Below are 18,872 nucleotides of genomic sequence, written 5' to 3' on the forward strand. Positions count from 1 at the left end.
ATCCCAGGATATATTTTCCTAAGAACAGTTTTATGTTGTAATGATTTTAATTTTACAGACTCACTGGAAAAGTGATTTTGCATTTTACAGCTTCTATTTGTCTTCTCAATCATACGTTTTACAGATTAAAATAAGAACAGGAGACTGATATTTGTGCAGGCAGGGAATATTACAAGATCCTTCTTTACACAAATAGATTAGTGACAAATCTTAAAAGCTCAATCAACTCTACTAGCAACATTAATTCTCCTCCTAATAGCTTACGATAAATACTTCTGGAAAATGAACTCCAATGTCCTTCATGCGAGTGCTCCAGAGTTTGGAGATCTTAGTGTCAGATACTAAAGAGGGTCCATAAAACTACATTTAAGAAACAAGTAAAGTGTGTAAGTGGGTTCTTTGCGAGATAAAGGCACTGCAGCTTTGACATATGGAAAGTGAGATTTCTAGTAAGTGCTGTTTGGAGACACGATCTTATTAGCAAGCCCATAGCTCTATAACAAGTAAGTTGTATGGTATGAAAAGTCACATTTCATTAAATCAGATAGTTTGCACTTGTTTGCTTTTAATCAGCTTGTGAGGAATTTGCAATCTCTGCATTAACTGTGTAAATTAGGGAATGCTACAGCAATGCTTGAACAGAAAGTTTTCGGGATTTTCCAAGGTGCATGTATTACTTCAATTAACAGTATGCAAGTGTCCTCACATTGTGCTCCCACAGATATTCCTAGTGAATGCGCTACTTTGCTGATAAAGTGGAATTTTTATTTTAGAAAATAAGTTTGAACAGAAGATACTGTGTAGATTTACTAGTGACTCTAACTATCTAAAACTACATCCTGGATAAATTCTAGTTTGGGTAATATATTTGCTGCTTAGTTAAAGTTAACCTGTGTTTATAATTAGATACCCCGAGATACTCTAGTGGAACAACTTGAGGTCATTTAGAATTATATAAATTTATACCAGTGAGGATCTGGCTCAATACTTTTCTTCACTTCTTTCCTTAGGATCTCACTAGGGAGGCTATTAATAGAGTGGCTACATCACAAGGGAAAGGAAATGGTGAAAGGGGAAATTGGATAAGTCTTTAAAAATAAATTTAATCCAATCAAGACTGCAGACAGTATCAGAAATGAAATTCTAGTCATGCAGTTACTGTGTACACACACCATGGGACAAAGTTTTTCATTTTTCACAGTAGCACTTTCTGTATTCAGCTTTTCCCTTTGTTTCTGACAGTTGGTGTATTATGCTTACAGTGCATCATTCAGGTAACTTCTTTCCCATTATTTTTATACATTCTTTTGTCCACCCATCTGGATTGATCTTCGTCCCCTCTTAGTGTCTGGGCCAGGAAGCTAATTTAGTCCCATGGTTGTGTGGCACCAGGTGAACACAGCATGAGACAGGGCATAACAAGAAAAGCCTCAGCAATGTTCACTGGTGCTTAGGGCTGACCTTGCTCTACTGGGCTTGTTTCACCTCCTGCTGAAAACCCATCACAGCCTTCCAGACCCTACTGCTGGAGCACGAGAGAAGGAGACAGTGAGGTGTGGGGGACCTTCCCACTCTTTGTGCACACACAAACTCAAATCATACCTGAATTCTCTGAGCTATTTGAATAGACATTTGGAAACAATGGAACATGATTTCAGTTTTTGCCTGCTTGCTTAGGTAGTAGGTCTCAGACCAGCTGCCATGTTGGTTTCCTCCAAGTTTGTAATGGCTCATGGAGAAGGACAGTGGGCACTCCCAGCTTGATTTTCAGCTGCTCAAAAGTGCCAGCAAACCTTGTTCAAAAGCATGCCTTGATGTCTCATGTACATAAATGTAAAGTGTTTGTTGTTTCTGTCTGTCAAAGTCCAAATAATAACATTGATTCTAATGACAATAAAGTTTAATAAATCCCTTTTTCTGTGCCAATATCAGTATAATACTTAAACAAGTTAATTTAAGTGTATTTACTATATGATTTATTTTCAGTAAAAAAACAACTCTACAAAGAGAAGACATTGTATGGCTTTCATTTGCATTTGTTTTATATTTGCAGTATTTGACATCAGATATAAATCGATACATACGTGCTGGTAAATACTGTCATTACTTTTAAAAGGGGAAATTTTACAGGAGTGTACTTAAACACAGAGTTATTGTATCACATCCTCAATCAAAGCTATGGACACTAATACTGGTTTTAGGATTACTTCTTTGTTTGTGCTATATATAATTTTTATGCATTGTGATCTAGCAATGGACATGATGTTAATGACAATATACTTTCCATTAGGCAAGCAGTACGGTTGGATCCAGCCTGATTTATAAAACAACAACACAACAACACTAGTTAGGGCATTGTATTCTACTTGCCAGATGGTTAACTCCCATGGGTTAATGAGTATACCCAAATTCTAGATGATTTAAGATGTCCTGCGGATATTTCCTTGGGTACGAGGATTGCTGGCTGTTAATTTACATGTGTACTGTATTTTCCCTCTCTCTATTGGTCTCTTGAGGATTCTGAATTTCTTTTTCTCCATAAAATGCTAATAAGCCATATTTAACACCTTCCCCTTTTGCTGCTCTGACCATCAAAACATTGTTTTCAGATTTCAAACACTCCATCTATTAGACCAAATTAGGTCCTCATAAAGAACCAAGAACTGGGAATTTGTATATATATATAGATACACTCTTTCACTCTCAAACACATACATATACATATATGCATACATGTATATATACACATACATATATAAATATAGATAATACACACACACGCTTTCCTTCTCACCTTGTGCATACTATTTTCATTAAGTGCGTTTTGCTGGAATTTCTCATTACTTCAACACAAGAAAATAGTTGAGCATATTAACAAGTTTTTAGCAAACTCTAAAAGTCTAAACTATTGATTAGACTGGAATAAATATGCCCTTTGTTTTATACCAAAGAAAAAGTCTGTGTTTGTGTGTCACTGGGGGTTGTTTTCATTCTTGAAAGCTGAAATCCCTGAAAAGAATTTCTCTATAGTGGCGTTACCTCTGACTCTGCCTAACTGGCATACATTCACCTTGAGAGAAAGGAGTTTTAGAAACAACATGAAAGGCATTCATCTAGAGGGAAAAGACATGACTTAAGGACAGTTGTTTTGTTCTTGCACATGGGGGAGAAAAAGGGTGAGTGGAAATTGCAGGGCAGTATGTCAGAATTTCAATGTTAACTGAAATAGAGATAGGGCAAGCTGTTTTATCAACCTAACTGGCCATCACCCTTGTTCTGGTTTCAAGCCCCTCTGTATTATCAGGTCACCTTATACCCCTCATGTATATTCAAAAAATGCAGAGGATTAGGTACTAGGAAGGCTGAGGAGGGACTGTTGGCAAATGAAAAGAGAGAGCAGGGAATGAGGAACAGCTCTTTTGTACAGAAGTATGGGTGTTGAAGTCATGAAATAACTCACAGTTTTGTTCCTTCTGGCATCAGTTGCTGGCATTGTTTTGTGGAAGACAGTCTAAGATTTTGTGGAAGATTCTCTAATGGAAAATTATTTTCTGATTCTCTTTTACCCATGTAAGGGACATGTATTCCTTTTTTCCTATGCAGAGGTGGAATCTTCATTTTAAAAAACCCTATTAAACTCTTAAGATAAACAATATCCTGAGGCAACAAGTTGCACAAGGTCAGCACATATATTGCATAAATCAATTTGTTGGTTAGATAAAATGTTTTTTCTTTATAATTCTTTTAGCTCTTTCCTCATTTTTGTTACAATGGTATTTTAATTTACTTTTTACTTTTCAATTCACTCCTCAGAGCATTTTATTTGTCTTTTTTAATCTGCTCATTTTCTGTATGTAGCTCATAACTTTTTTGTACGTCTCCTCAGACCAGAGTGTTTGTGCAATGCTGTTCAAGTGTTTGCTACTGCTGTTTCTACCAAATCACAGCAACAACAACAAACCTGGTATTTACAGAAGACTCTCCACCCTCTTAGAGATATCCACAGATTTCTGGATTCTTTATATCACTTCCTTTTAGAGTAGCAAAAGTTCAAAATGAGATTTAATATGAGGGAAACCATCATAACTGCAAAGAAAAAACCCCTATTTTGTGGCATTCTATATGCATATTATCCTCATTTTTTTTTTCTAATATGACTGTACTTAACCAGGGAGTTTTCCTTGAACTATTCATTTTCCCCTTTGAGTCACCACAGTTAATTTCAAAACCAGTATTATGAATGAGGTAGATGATTTCTTCCCATCAGCATCACTTGATGAGAATTCTGTTTCCCTACAGTAAAACTGAGATACCTGGAAATACCATCAAAGTATTTCAATAGCACATAAACCAAAAGTACAAGGCTATTAGAAAATGAGAAATGCAGATGACCTTCATCAACATATTTATATACTATTCATATAGAGACATCTCCAAGCAAGTTTGGATTCACTGCTGAAGTGACTTGATGTTCAGAAAATCTGTCATCATATCTTAGTGCTCCAGCTTGGTTTTCAAGCTGGAATAATGTGACAGGACCTGCCCTGCTCTGCTGAAGGGAGGAAGGGGCTGGCAGGGTAAGTTGCCATTACATCCTCTCCACCTCCTGAAGCATATCAGTAATCTGAGTCAAAGACAAGGAGTGCTGAAGACAAAGTGGAGGCACTTCTGCCCTGTGACAATCTGTGAGCAGAATGCCAGCATGCACGAGGTACTGAGCCACTCACACTGCACTACGTGCCTGCATCCATACCAGCCTGGGTCAAGAATCTGCAAGACACCTTTCTTCTGGCTCCTACCCCAGTTTAAAGGAACCTGCTTCTTTGATTGTGAAAGCCATATTTCCAGACCTGGGTAATATGATCAGAATCCATAACTTGAAGATTTACTTGGACCTCTGCAGCAAATCTGTACCATGAAGATACACTCTATGGAAAGCCCTTCTGAGTCTGGAGGTCAGCCTCAGATAACTGCACAGACCTCTAGAAGACTGCTGAGCCAGGTAAACGCTGTTCACTCTGCAGGTTAGTGGACTTCGTTTTCACCAGTTCCTTTGACTCATTGTTTGCTTCATTAGGAGCATTGCCCTCTGTCTTCAAGGCACACATTTCAATGGCAGCTCATGCTCCATGTACCTGTTTGGAGACCTAAAAGCCTGGATGCTGCAAACAGGTCTGATGTCATGGACTGAGGCCACAGTCACCATGACCAACCACACAGTTATGGGACAACATCAAAGCAGAAATACACAGCCATATTGTCAGCAAAATACCTAAGGACCCACAGTGACAAATCACCAGCACTACAGGGACTTTGTTAACAACGCTGCCCCTTCTGCCTCAGGTTTTACATTACCACAAATGCTGCCAGGTCTGATCCAGGGAAGTAACTCTCATATTGTGGTGGGAGGTAACTGTGGCTACTGTATTACATCTTATCTGGGAACAAATAGGCTGAATGTTGTTGGTTCCTAATAAGGAACATCCTGACTGGTTTCTTACAGACAGGACAGCTGGCAACACAAAGATGGCAAAGCTTGCTCAGGGCTCCTTAATTCACAGACCCAGTAAAGATATGAAAGTGTAAATTTTATATGTAACCTATTTTCTGCTCATTGAGTAAGTTTTCAAGCTTAATCTCTTAACACCAAAATCATAAAAAAATCCTGACCAGAATCTCATTACAAAAGCACCTAATTCTATTCTTGTGTACAAAGTCTAATGATAATACAGTTAAGAAACCTATAGTATAGTGGGCAAAGAAACAAGCAGCAAACAAGAAAAGTATAGACTGAGTGAGCCAATAGATGGAAAGAGTTACAGGCTGGATGCCGATCTATGGAAATCTAATCAGCATGGACTGAATACGACTCTGCCACCCAAACAGAGCATTATAGGATGCCAGCTGCATCTGCTTCTCCTCCTAGTTTTTCCTATTTTTGAGCATAAACCCAGCTCTTAGGGAAAAACTTGTAATAGCATACCCAAATAAGCAATGCTGTGAGAGGTGTTGTAAACCTTTAAATTGCCATTAGCTGATCAAACTCATTGTTTAGTGACCATCATATTTTATGAAATGACCACTGAATCAGAATGTTCTTACTGATTTTCAATTACAATGTAGAATAGTTTCCAAGACTCAATAGCACCCATTAGCAGCACTGGGACCACTGAAACTTCCCTTACCAGGAGGAAATTCAGTGCTTAAGAAGCTAATTTGATTTCTTCTTGTGTAGATGATTATTTCCATCCAGGAATATTTCAGAAAATGGTTTTCTAGAATTAACTAATGTAGTCACATACAAGGGTATGACCCTTCTCTTCTACTTTAGAAAAGTCTCTTCTGTTTGAAAAGGGATAAAGGGAAGCAGCACAAAACACACACATGGAAGGACAGAACTTCTTCCTCAGCGAGTGGATAATGCCAGAGGCATAGAGGATTACCACACCTCCCACCTTGAAGTGGATGCTTCCCTGGCACAGGAGCACCTCAAGGAATAAAATACTTTTAGAAGGGTTGAGCCGTGGCATATTAAATCTGCTATGTAATGTGAAAATGCTTTTCAACTTCTGTAATAAAAAATGCAACAGTAATGAGCATTTCTGAGGCCTTCCTGCAGTGATAGAGGAGAGGTATTTAGTGATTAACATAGCTATGGAGAGCATCTTTACAGAAGAGTAAAATACATTCCATGTGTAAGTGTGCTCCTGCAGAGAAATCTCTTTTCACTTAGTATACTTGTGAAGGTAAAATAATGAATAGCCAGGTAGCAAAGAGTTAATTCTCCCAACAGAAGAAGAAACAGAAAGAACAGAAGAACATAGTTAAATACTACATCACAAATTACCATTTTTATGTCACCACCTCACCATGACTTTAGCACTAACCTATCTCTATCTTCATACTCTCATTAGGATATAATGCATATTCATGGTCCTGATTATATAGCCACTTTCTTGACTTGTTTTAATTGTGCATAAAGACATTGTGACAGGAGACCTGACCTTTTCAAGATCATTTTCTCTCCATTACTTTTCACAAAGCTATTAACTTGTCGCCTTCCATAAGATTGCAATAATTTATTTCCCATTAATAAAAAAATCCTGGTGCCATGCAAATTAAAATTTATTCAGCAAATAGAATTCTTAGGATTATTTTCTAATGGCTTTATATACTTCCAGTTTAGGAAGAAAAATAATATTAATGGATACAGGCTGAGTGGATAATTGCATACATTGGAGAAAAATGAATATAAAACTGGTACTGTGGCTTACTGCACACCAATTACCCAGAAGAGTTCCTTTACTCCCCTTTTCAATAAATATATTAAATAATTGATAGGGAATATCATTGTAATCTTGAAATTATTCCCATATATGGAGGACTTGGCAACCTGATGCACAAACAACAAATGCTGATGCTAGAAAATCCACACTAAGCAGAAGTACCTGTAAGTGTAAATGTAACTAAGGAGAGGAGTAACTTTGACAAAGTTGCAACAGAGCCACAGTAGAATTAGAGAAGGGTCTCATGGTGAAGTGGTAGATAGAGTTTGTATTTCTCAACATTTTTACAATAGGAATGGATTAAGCTGAAATTGCATCACATGTTAATGACACAAAGGCTTAGGTTTTCTGAGAACTTTTCAGTTTTGTGCACTTGATAAAAATCTTAATGTAATAGGAAAACCAGAGGCATCATAATTCAGTAGCATTTATTTTCCTTTTATTACAGCTGAAAGTATGATATGCCCATAAACTTATTTACATAAGTTCCACTTGGGGAAAATAGCTCTTGTACACTTCAAGCTGTGTACTAGTGATATACAGTAACTGCTGCACAAACAGATATTTCAGTGTTTAGAAGCTGGCACAAAACCTGCAAACCACATAATAGCAGCCAGTTCAAGTCCATCTACATGGGAGTGATGACTATAAAAACTCAGTGACTTCTTGTTAGAATATTTCAAGGCTGTAGAGAAAAGAAGCCTTTAAACTTTCTACTACAAAGTCACAGAGAAGTAAGCTGAAAGAGAAACCCTTGGTTACCTGCTCCCTCTGCCAAACAACTCAAAGCAGCTCCCACTCCACTTCAGTGCAACTGTAAGCGCATGCTTAGAAATCTTTTAAAAACTGCTGTATGTGCTATACATGGGATAGTTTGGCCAAATGTAGGACAGCAAGGGGTTTAATTCATTAACCAGTTGGATTCTAATAGGGAAATAAGGAAAGTTGCATGGAAAGACACGCAAGGAGAAAGAAGGAATGGTTGGAGAGGGAAAGTAGGCTAGAGTACAAACCACTGCAAGAACAATCCCTGGAAGAAAGAGCTTTAAATGCCCTTCCAAATGCCCTTCTGCCTGCAAGTTCATGGTAAGGATTAAGTGGTTAAACTATGCAATGTTCCCAGACCTTTAAATAATGCTAAACTAGTTGCCACGTGGACCCCCACCTTAAGTGCTGCTTTAAAAGAATCAAATTGTAAGTCATTACAAAAATCCAATTTAATGTTATAGTTTATCTCAATGCAAGGAAAAGAAACCCAGAAAATTTGCTGGTTTTTTTTCAGTTGGCTTATACTTGTTCAAATCCCACATTCTCTTTTCCTATCTTAACGTAACTAAATGAGTTTGTTAGCCCAAGCCCATGGTTTATCCCAGAGCATAGGTGTTCTGACACACTTTAAATTCACAGTCAGAATTGATTTAGACATTTTATACTCCTGCAAATCTCCTAAGGAAGTGTTCATAGTATAACATGAATGGCAAACATTCAGCAATAGAAAAAGCATTCAAATCTATTGCAGCTTTATCAAATCAATTCCTTTCCCTGCACAAATTACATTCAGAAGTCCACAGTGGTCATCACTGATCCCTGAATACTCACCAACAGTAATCACAGTGATGTGCATAAGCATTGCAGAAAATTAATTAGAGCTTGTCTTTCGTAGGATTGATGTCTCTTTTCTATTAGTAGGGTATCAGTACCTTTTACTTTAGAAGGTGAGAAAGAATGGTTTAGATGTGCAAACTATTGAGTGATGAATAATGGGACAAGGTTATTTCCAGTAAAAAAAGTTCCTATAGGCTTCTCTGTTAATAGGTCTTTGCTAATTAAGGACCAGATTTGTACAGATGCTGAAGGAGCCTAAAGGATTTGGCATTTCCTTGCACAATTGCCTGCATGTACCTGGAAGATCTATCATGGAACAGTTGTATTAGGAGTTTCAGTGGAAGTTGGAATAATTTAATTGGAAATTTAGGCTGTGTTAGTATTTGAAAAATTACAGATTTAGGACTCTAGAAGAAAGAGCTGGCCACAAAATAATGTTTTCCTTCATGAAAAAAGATGAGTGAACATGAACATTTTGTTTGCTTTAACAAAACACTCTAAGGGATTCCCAAAAAGCCTTAAGTCAAATATTGAAATACTTATTTTAGTGAAAAAAAAAAGAAAAACTCAAACCAACAAAAACCCCAAAGTCAAACCTCAATTTGTTCACACAGAGGATTTTTTCAATTTCACTTTTGTAGGAGAAAAAACAATTTTTCCAAAAGCGTTTGTTAGAGGTCTTTATATCATACACCACTGTCCACTGAACCCATGCTGTCCCCTGCTCACATTTAAAGCAGCAAAACACTGGACCGCATTTGTATTTGGGGCAACTTTGCCCCAAATTTTGAAATAAACAGAGATAACTGGGTCTGTTTTGCCTGCCACAAACCCAAGAGCTTAATTTTCCAGCAGTCAATATTATTCCACATTTATTAAAAAAATACAGCTCTTACTAAACCATTGCATCACTTTGTTTCCCCACACTGATGCTCACCATTAAACTGAGCTCTGCAGCATTGCAAAGATCTTCATCTCTTGGCCTAATTCAATGGTCTAAGCAAACGTGACATGTGCCTATTTCACAAAGCAATATGATGTAAAGGTGGGGCTTTGCTCCCCTTTACTTTGCAGATGGGGATATTCTGCACGCCTCCCACACATCTCCATCCAAATGCACAATATGGATGTTTTATCTTTCACAGCAGGAACCTTCTGTTCACAGATATGTCAACATTCCTGAGAATATTTCTGAATATTGCAGGATGAGACCTTACCCAAATACCAGATAGTTTGTCCTGTGATGGTGATACAGAGAGGAAACTCAGCTTTCCCCAAAGCCCTAATATTCTATATGGCTATCAAATCTAAGATTTGATAGTTTTAGGAATCATTGCTGCTTATTAACATGAATATGAGTTTCAGATTTTCACTTTGATCAAGCCAAGATTTATCAGTTTGGATTTTTCAGCAAATAATTTATATGCATATTTTGCATCTAGCTATGTAGCAAGATATAGCATCTTACATACAAAGCTGATGTTTTTTTCTCATTGGGATGAAGTTTATATCTGTAAACGATAATATGTCACATTTTTAAAGTTGCCTCTGTTCAATTTTTGCAAAAAATACAAATATGCACTTTAAAAAAACCCAAAGATGTGGTACAACTAGGAGGATACACATAGATGCAGAACTGATGCAGACAGTATCTTTCATAATGTTCTGATGCACTATATCAAAGATTTGTCATTAAAAGCAAGCATACTATGAAGTGAGAAAGTAGACTTACATTGCAATTATTTTCCTATTAGCTGCTGCCCATTGCTCCTGACAGGTATAAATTAGATCTCGCCAGGTTGCCTACAGATTAATGAGTTCCAAAACCGGCATTTAATTGTTTGGGAGTAAGAGGCAGAAAAGGAAGGTATCTGCAAAAAAGTCTTTGTCCACCTGTGATTAGAAGATATTCTCCTTTCTTTCTGCTTTTCCCTTCTCCCCTGGCATCGCTTGGGTGATAACTGACACTTCTATCAGAGGATTCCTTTCGACGCAGCAGAAACTTGCAGCTGAGGCAAGGCCAGAATTAATAATCTGCGTGAGCAAACACACAGCTGCTGTTTGTGGAGAGAGATTCTATTAACGAACAGTGAATTCTCATAATTAGCTGAGCGGTTTCTGCAGCTGCCTGCCTGACCCCAGACTACACAAATTGTGGGTGGTGTTCAGCCTCTAAATCAATCTTACCTAATTACTATAAGCATGTTCCTCCAGTCCTAATGACTGGGTGTGGGGGGGGGAGGGTATGGGGAGGAATAGACATTTCCTTACCCATTCAAATGTTCCTCTTATTAGATTCTCCTTTGTGCCTAAATTCGTTTTTTTTTTTTTTTCTATTAGCATTTCTAAGGGTATACAGGTGTGGTTACAAATCAGAAGCACAGAAGTATAATTCATGTCCTACAACCATGTGCCAGTGTGTGTCTGCTTTGCAAACAGTAGCAAAATGTGTGCTTGTTGGAAGCATCTGCCTTGCTTCAATTCACAAAACATAATTTAAAACACACATGTCTGTCTGGATTCAAAGCCTTTTCTCTGCCCTACTTCCCATCCCCTCCCTCCCCCCCCCCCCCCCCCCCAAAATTAATGTGACAAAAAATGGAAAATCATGAATGGTTGTGCCTTCGGTCTGAAGCACAGTTACTACTGTCTCGCCACGTGGCGCCCAAGAAGACAAGCGCATTTGTCACTCGGGAAGAATAGGGATGATTTTCCTGACAGCCCCAGCTCAGCCAGGGGCTTCGTCTTCCCGAGGCGGGGTGGAGCAGGGAGGCAAAGGCCAGGGCTCACCTGCACGGCAGTGGGCAAACCCGGGGCACCTCCACCTGTGGCAGGGCATCAGGAGCGCAGCTGCTGCGCGGGGTCCCGGCACTGCGTGGCTCTGCGGGAGAGGCTGCAGCCCGCCCGGCATCCACTCCTCGGCAGCTTTTAGTTAGTTACTTAGTTAGCTAGTTAGTTAGTTAGCGCTCCCAACTAAATTAGGTATGTGTATTATGAACTATTCTCCCTAAAAAAAATCAGTCAGCAGAACGAAATCCCTTACGCACCCCCATCCTTTGTCTGATTAGGTACCCTCATAAGCAAAGGCTCCCTTTGTCACTTGTCTGACATCGCTGGGCTTGCAACAGCTCCTCCCTGATGGTAAAACACACTGCTGATGCCTGCAGCTCTGCCCTTCTTGGGAGTCCCAGTTCTTCAGCTTCTCCTTTGATGTCCTTTTGAAGATTTCACTCGGTATCTGTTTCTTCCATCAGAATTGGCAGCACCCAGAAAATCTGAGTTCTGGGCTCCTTTTTTATTTTAGCTCAAAATTGGATCCGGGGCAAATCATTAAGGGCCTGAGAATGAGCTAGCTGAGTCTGATTCAGTGTTGACCTAGGCAGTAATTGGATATGGTTAATGTGAAATCAGACATTTGCTGTAATTTTGAGATTAATTAATTTAGGAATGAATGCACAGACAGCAACTTCAAGTGAAGCTTTAAGAATGACTGGAAATATTAATTCTCAGGAATTTCATGTAGAGATCCAAATATTACAGAATTACCAGCTTTCTTAGAAGAATTTTTAAGAGGGCAACATTTCCCAAGTTATTTTATACATATTTAAGATGATATCTTTGCTATGATTATAAATCTCACAGGTTTGTTCGTTAATGACCAGATTTTCACCTGCTGGTTAGTGACAACCTTGCTGTCGAGGGCAAAGCTCAAAAAACAACATTATACCAACGCAGAACTCAGATTCATGAAAGCCAGCGGGGAAGGGCAAGAGGAAGGGACAGCTTGTAGGGCAACCAAATTATATAGAGATATAAGAAAAATACATTTTTCCAGCACTACCACTTGTGATCATTAAATATTTGTCAATCAACAAAATCTCAAATGGATTAATTACTCATATTGTTTATAAATTTCTTAATAAAATATTTTTCCTTATAAATGGTTAGAAAATCTGACAACATCCAGTAATTTTAATTTGAGATTTAGATTTAGTTTTTCACTTTCACAATTATTTTTGGTTTTTTACTGATTGATTCCTCTTGGAACTGTCAGCCTGAATTTCAAATATTTCAATGTTGAGATCCAGAACATTACTGGAAATTAATTTGCCTGAAGCAATTAGAAGCTGTGGTGTATAATTTCATCTTCCCAAGTTCATGTCATGGCTAGTAATGCTTCTGACTGTTTATACAAAGTGGAAGCTATACAGCCACAATAACATCAAATCTATTTCACAGAAAGACTTGTATTTCCAAGAATATTTTCTAAGGAAGGAATGATTAAAATAATTTCCCATGACACATAATGTAAAGAATTAAAATATGTTACTCTGTCAACATGTCTTCTCCAGATAAAGGGAATAAACTGAATTTTATATGTTGAGTCTTTCTTGGAATCATTGTGAAAAATCCACTTTTTGCCCTGTCAATTGCAACACTTCAGGTTCTTCATATTCATAATAGGAAATTTCATGTTGTGTAACTTAATGATTAGATCTTCAGTGCCACTTGTGTGAGGTAATACTATACTAGAACTCAAAAAATCAAATATCTCTGGGCCCTGAGTTAGCAGATTAACAACATAAAGACCAGTCTGTATCCTGCACAGCAACAGCTCAGCTGGATTTGGCCCTTAGGTCATCTTACCTGCACACAAGAAACCCCATTGACAATAATGTCTTAGTCTTTCAAGCACAGTCCCATATAAAAAAATTGGTTGCAAGAGTTTAGAGGTGTAAGGAGGTAGCTTCAGCAGGTAAACAATAAATGGAGACATGATGTCTGTATATTTTCTGCTGCATGTTAGTAATACACCACAGAAGTTATTTCTGTCTGTTTAATGTATAGGCTTCTTATAATATTAACAATAAAGCACGACCTGAAATATGTTCTGAAAATGCACATCTGTTGCAACCCATTGCATATACAGAATGCAGTCTCCACAATAAATCTTTTAAAAAAATAACACATTGATCTAAATAAGCAAGGATGAACCCATGTTCTAAAAGGGAAAATAGCAATCTTTTTCCATTAAATTTCCATTTAAATGTGTAATAAATACATTGCATTTCCACGTCAGTCAAGAGAAAGTCACAATGTGTTTTGATCCTGCCTTATAACAGAAAACTAGGAACAAAACAGTCTTTCAGAACTCCCCCAACAATTTGCTTTCACAGGCAAGGTACTGCAGGGCACTCTCATGACAAAGCCCAGGCAGTAAATAAGGATTTGTAGCAGCAATAAGCAACTTGGTTTGTATTTGCAGTCAATAGACACGTTGAATATACAAAATAGAGCAGGTATGGATACAAATAAAAATAAAACAAAAACCAAAATTGACAAAAACAGTCACCTGGCTAGGTATATGGCATTAACTAAAGCACCTGAAAATTTTTCATGTCTTCTTACCTTTGCCAAAACAGAAGCTCTTATGCTCTTCAGATAGAGTCTGGTTCAGCATCCTCTTGAATCATTGGCCATCTCTTCATCTAGAGACCCATGTGCTCATAGATATCAAAAGGTCTTGTTTTCTCTTAGCTTTTAAAATTTTACACTCTTCAGAAGGAAATCCAGACTGCAATAAAACAAACGCCATCTCCCTTCCAAAGAGAGCTGTCCTTCAGCCAGGGTCCAAAGGGAAGTGATAGCCATGCACAAGGGCAGATTGACATGACACAAACACACCTCCATCCCCAGAAATAAAAATTCCAACTCACCAAAAAATCAGCTCAAGTTTTATAAAGCCATGGATGCTGCAGTCTTTATCATATTTTCATTCAAGAATGGAAAATGTTTTCCAACCTTTTCTTTTCCTTGATCAAAACTAGTCTAGGACCCAGCTGTGTAAAGAAGGAAGTTATGCCAAACTGTTGCAGGTCATCTGATGGCAGAAACCCAGCTCGGATTCATCCCAAAGGGTTTTTTTGGCTCTCAAGCTTTCTTCACAATCCAGTGGTGGGGGATTGCTAATGATCCTGAGGAAAGCACTCCAGAGGAGTGAAGAAGCAAATTTTACAGTGGGGTTGTGTGGGGAGATGGGAGTTTCTCACAAAGCTGAGGACAGCCTGGAAGTGAGGAGAAAGATTAAGGAAACAACAGGTTACCAGCACTGTGTGGTTTAATACTAGGCAGCTGTAAATGAGCAAAAGGATTAAATTAACTTGCATCTGCTTGTCCATACTTCCACCAGTCTGGGGAAAACCATTTTGACCCATGCAGCAATTTATTTGCCTGGGAACATTACTTAAATGGACCTAAGGAGGAACATGGGCTCAGACCCACAAACCTCTACAGCTTGGTTCAGTCCCTTATTCAATCTATTTACAAAGTTGTGCTTAGTTTTTCATCTATTCCTAGCAGAATTATGACTCTTCTACAGAAATCCAATACAATCAGTAGACCTTAAGAAAATCACTGGGGGAGACAGACCAGTACTCCTCTCCTAAGGATGTGGAATTTGAAAATCTGGGAAAACAAAAACAACAAACCAGCATAATTTTTAGACTATGGAATAATGCACTGGCTATGTGTTATGCTTTATGTTATTTTCATCCTGTTGGCAGACCAGAAGTGGTGGTGAGAGCCCTAGGAGTTCCTTAGCAGGCAGACAGGGGCTCAGGTAGCAGCAGCTGCTCATTTTTGTGAACTGAGCCTTACTACTGAACCAGAAGTGCATTATTGTGTGAAATGAACTTTGTTTTCTCCAAGGGTGCCTGCCTTTCAGAGTGTTTGAATATAAAAGCTGAATCCTCTCCTGGTAATATTTAATTTGAGAATATATATACTTCATGCAAAAAGTTTTAAAAAGAATGCTATGCACAATATGCTCATGGGGCTGGAAATACCAAAACCATTAGATTTTTGTATCAGAAAATATTTTCAACATTTTGCTTTTCAACTTATCTTACTTGTTGGTATGGTCATATTTTTATAAGGTGTAACTGAAACAACACAAATTCCGCTATCTCTTTTTCTAAATGTCTCATTGCAAATCTTTGCTATTTAAAGTGTGCAATTACTGACATTTTAAACAAAAAGAATTCATTGTTTAATATTCAACTGTACATACATGCTGTATTTTATTCATCCAGCTGTGGCTGGATAACAGCGTTGCTACTGCCACCCGAACAAGTAGCAGTGGGAAAATCTGTAATTTTGATTTCCTCATAGAGGATCAATCACGTCTTAGAGTGCCTCAGAGAGGCAAGAAATTCCCTGATGTTTTAATCATACTTTCCTCTGTCTTTGCCAGAGAAACTCAGGAGACTGCAGGTCTGACCCCAAATCCTGAAGCTCTGAATCAGCCTTGGAGTTTTCTGCCATTCTTTGCTGCTTCATGATTCCACTGGTATGTTCCCTTTCTGCAGGCAGCTCACCCCCTTCAAAATGAGTTTATGAGTGAGTCTCCCAACAGTCAACCAGGCTAATATTTCAAAGCAGATATAGATGCACACATCTGTATTCTTGTCCCTGCTCTTAAGAGAAATTGAAATATGTTCAATTCAAACTGCATGTGTAATAGTACCACCTTTAGGTTCATTTGAACTCTTCATAACCTGCCCCTAAACCTCCAGTATAGCAACGTCTCAACACACACTTGACTTAAAAAGGTAAAGGAGATATTCTTCTATAGGATTGATATTTGAGCACTTTGTTGGTCTGGGGGTCTGTCCTGTAAAAAGCTGCATGTGTGACACCCAGAGAATAAGATACAGACACAGTAGGTGGAACATATTGCTGTGCCAGTGCACAGAGCCAGAAATGCTCAGCACCAAAGCAAGGTGTGGCTGGAAAAGAGCTCAGAACTTGCTCTGTTACTCACACAGTCCCAAGGCAGGTGCAGATCTACCTAGAGCATCCCTGGCAGGTGTTTTACATAACCTACCCCAAAAAACTGCACCACAGTCGCTTCAGACTCCTCTGCTAGTTCTAGCACTAGAAAATTCTTCCTAATGTCTAATCTGAATCTTCAGTGTCATTATTCCAACTCTTGTCCTGTCTCTATCCCATATGTGAGTACCAGAATTTCCCTCAAACTGCCCCCAGCAAAAATAACACAAATCTTTTCAGCCTTTGCTCTCAAGTAATTTTTTTTCTAATATTTCATAATTTTCTTGTAACTCCTACTCCAAGGTGCCTAAAATCAGCCATACTGCTCTAGCAAAGGGAATGGACAGAGCACTTCAGCTGTCTTCCCGTACATATACTCTTATTTGCAAAACTCAGTAAGATATGTTTGCTTTTTCTGCAGTAATTGAACATCCTTGACTCACATTGTTTGTAAGCCATCCCCAGAGCATTTCCTGCAGAACTACTGCAAACCGGGTATTCCTGACCTGAGGCACACCAATACTTTCCTGTACTTCTGCTTTTTCTGTAGTCTGCAAAACACATCATTTTGTAAGATGAATCTAGTGTTATGTACTAACTGAAGTTGAGGTGATGTTTTAATATAACAACAGGCACCAGCTACCCCCATTTGCTGCTATTTTGACAATATCCATGTTTCTAAAGCTGTTTCTAAGCAAGCTTATGTTTTTTCTTCTGGATTTTTAAATATCCTAATGTGAAGCCCATCAGACTCAGCTTATCTGAAAGTGTGTAATGATAGTCTCATCAACTCCAATGAGACGCATGTGCAAAGTTAAGCCTGTACTCAAGTGCTTTCCTGGATCAGGGCCAGAAAGCTCAGCACTTTACAGGCCGAAGCTGCTTTAAGTTTTCATGATATGGAAATACAGGACTACCCAAAAAGGATGTGCCCACACCTTGCATGACTCAGGCACAGTGTAAGAACACAAAGGTTATAGAGCAGTGCATTGTATTTCCCTAAGGGAAAATGTGAAGTTGTTTTCAGATCAAGAGGAATGCCCAGACCTGCTATGCTTAGAACAAAAAAGAAGTCTCTACATGACCTGTTAGCCCATAATTACTAGTGATATAGCAGCCTTTTCATGCATCTCCAGTGTACAAAGACTCCGTTAAAATAATGAAGAAAACAAACTAGCATAACAGCACTTTTGTGCAACAATTTGGGCAATAAGCAAGTAAAAGAATTGTTGTTTTGAAAGGACTGCTCTTTGTGGGAAGTCCTCAGATTTCTGGACCACTTAATTCAAGACCCATACTTGCTGCAAAGGTAACAGAATCCAAGTGTAAATTTTAATAATTGCAGCAGTGATTACTTTTGGTTCTTGGCAGTTCATTACTGACTGCACAATTCCAGAGGCTCTCATTAAATGGTCCGTGGAATGAATCAGGCATGGAATTAACCTATTTTGAGTTCCCTGAAGCTTATGTCCCATGAAGGAGTATTCACATACCTCTCTTGGGGCCAATCCCAAAAGCCCTTCCTCATACGAGTAATCCTTACCCACACCAGACTGCTCTTGACTCCAGTGCCAGCATTTGTGCTAGCAGAGGCTGTGCTTGTGAGTAATCACTTGCAGGACTGGGTGCGTGGTTTTCATGTTCCATTTGACAAAAGCAAATTACTTGCGGGCACAGTCCCAAGTCTACATGAAAAATTACCCTTACATGTTTAAAAAGAAACAGCATTTCTGTTACATTCTTCCTTCCTTTCTAATTGCAAGCACATTTGTGCTCTGTCCTAACGGAGGCAAATGCAGGCGAGATTGGGAGCAGTGGTTGTGAATCATTATTAACTGCACGGCGCTGTTCAGATGCCAGCTGTGATGATCCGTGGTCTGTCTGCTAGAATTCCCCAGGGAAAAAAACATCTGGGAAAGGGTAAAGCTAAGCAGAGGGCTAATAACTATCAAGAATCCCTTTCTCTTTTTTAAAGCTTCCCTTTTCAGATGTTTCGCTTATAAACAAAAAATAAAAAAGAAAATCCATTCCCCCCTCCCCCCCACCCACCCATATTATTTCCTTTAGTCTAAAGCCTGCAAAGATGCAGAGTCGTGCAGTGTTTAATCTCTCTTCCTTTCTGGCCAAAGTCAGGAGCTATTAGTGTGTTGT

The sequence above is a fragment of the Cinclus cinclus genome, chromosome 1 (assembly GCF_963662255.1).
Source record: "Cinclus cinclus chromosome 1, bCinCin1.1, whole genome shotgun sequence".
NCBI lineage: Eukaryota > Metazoa > Chordata > Aves > Passeriformes > Cinclidae > Cinclus > Cinclus cinclus.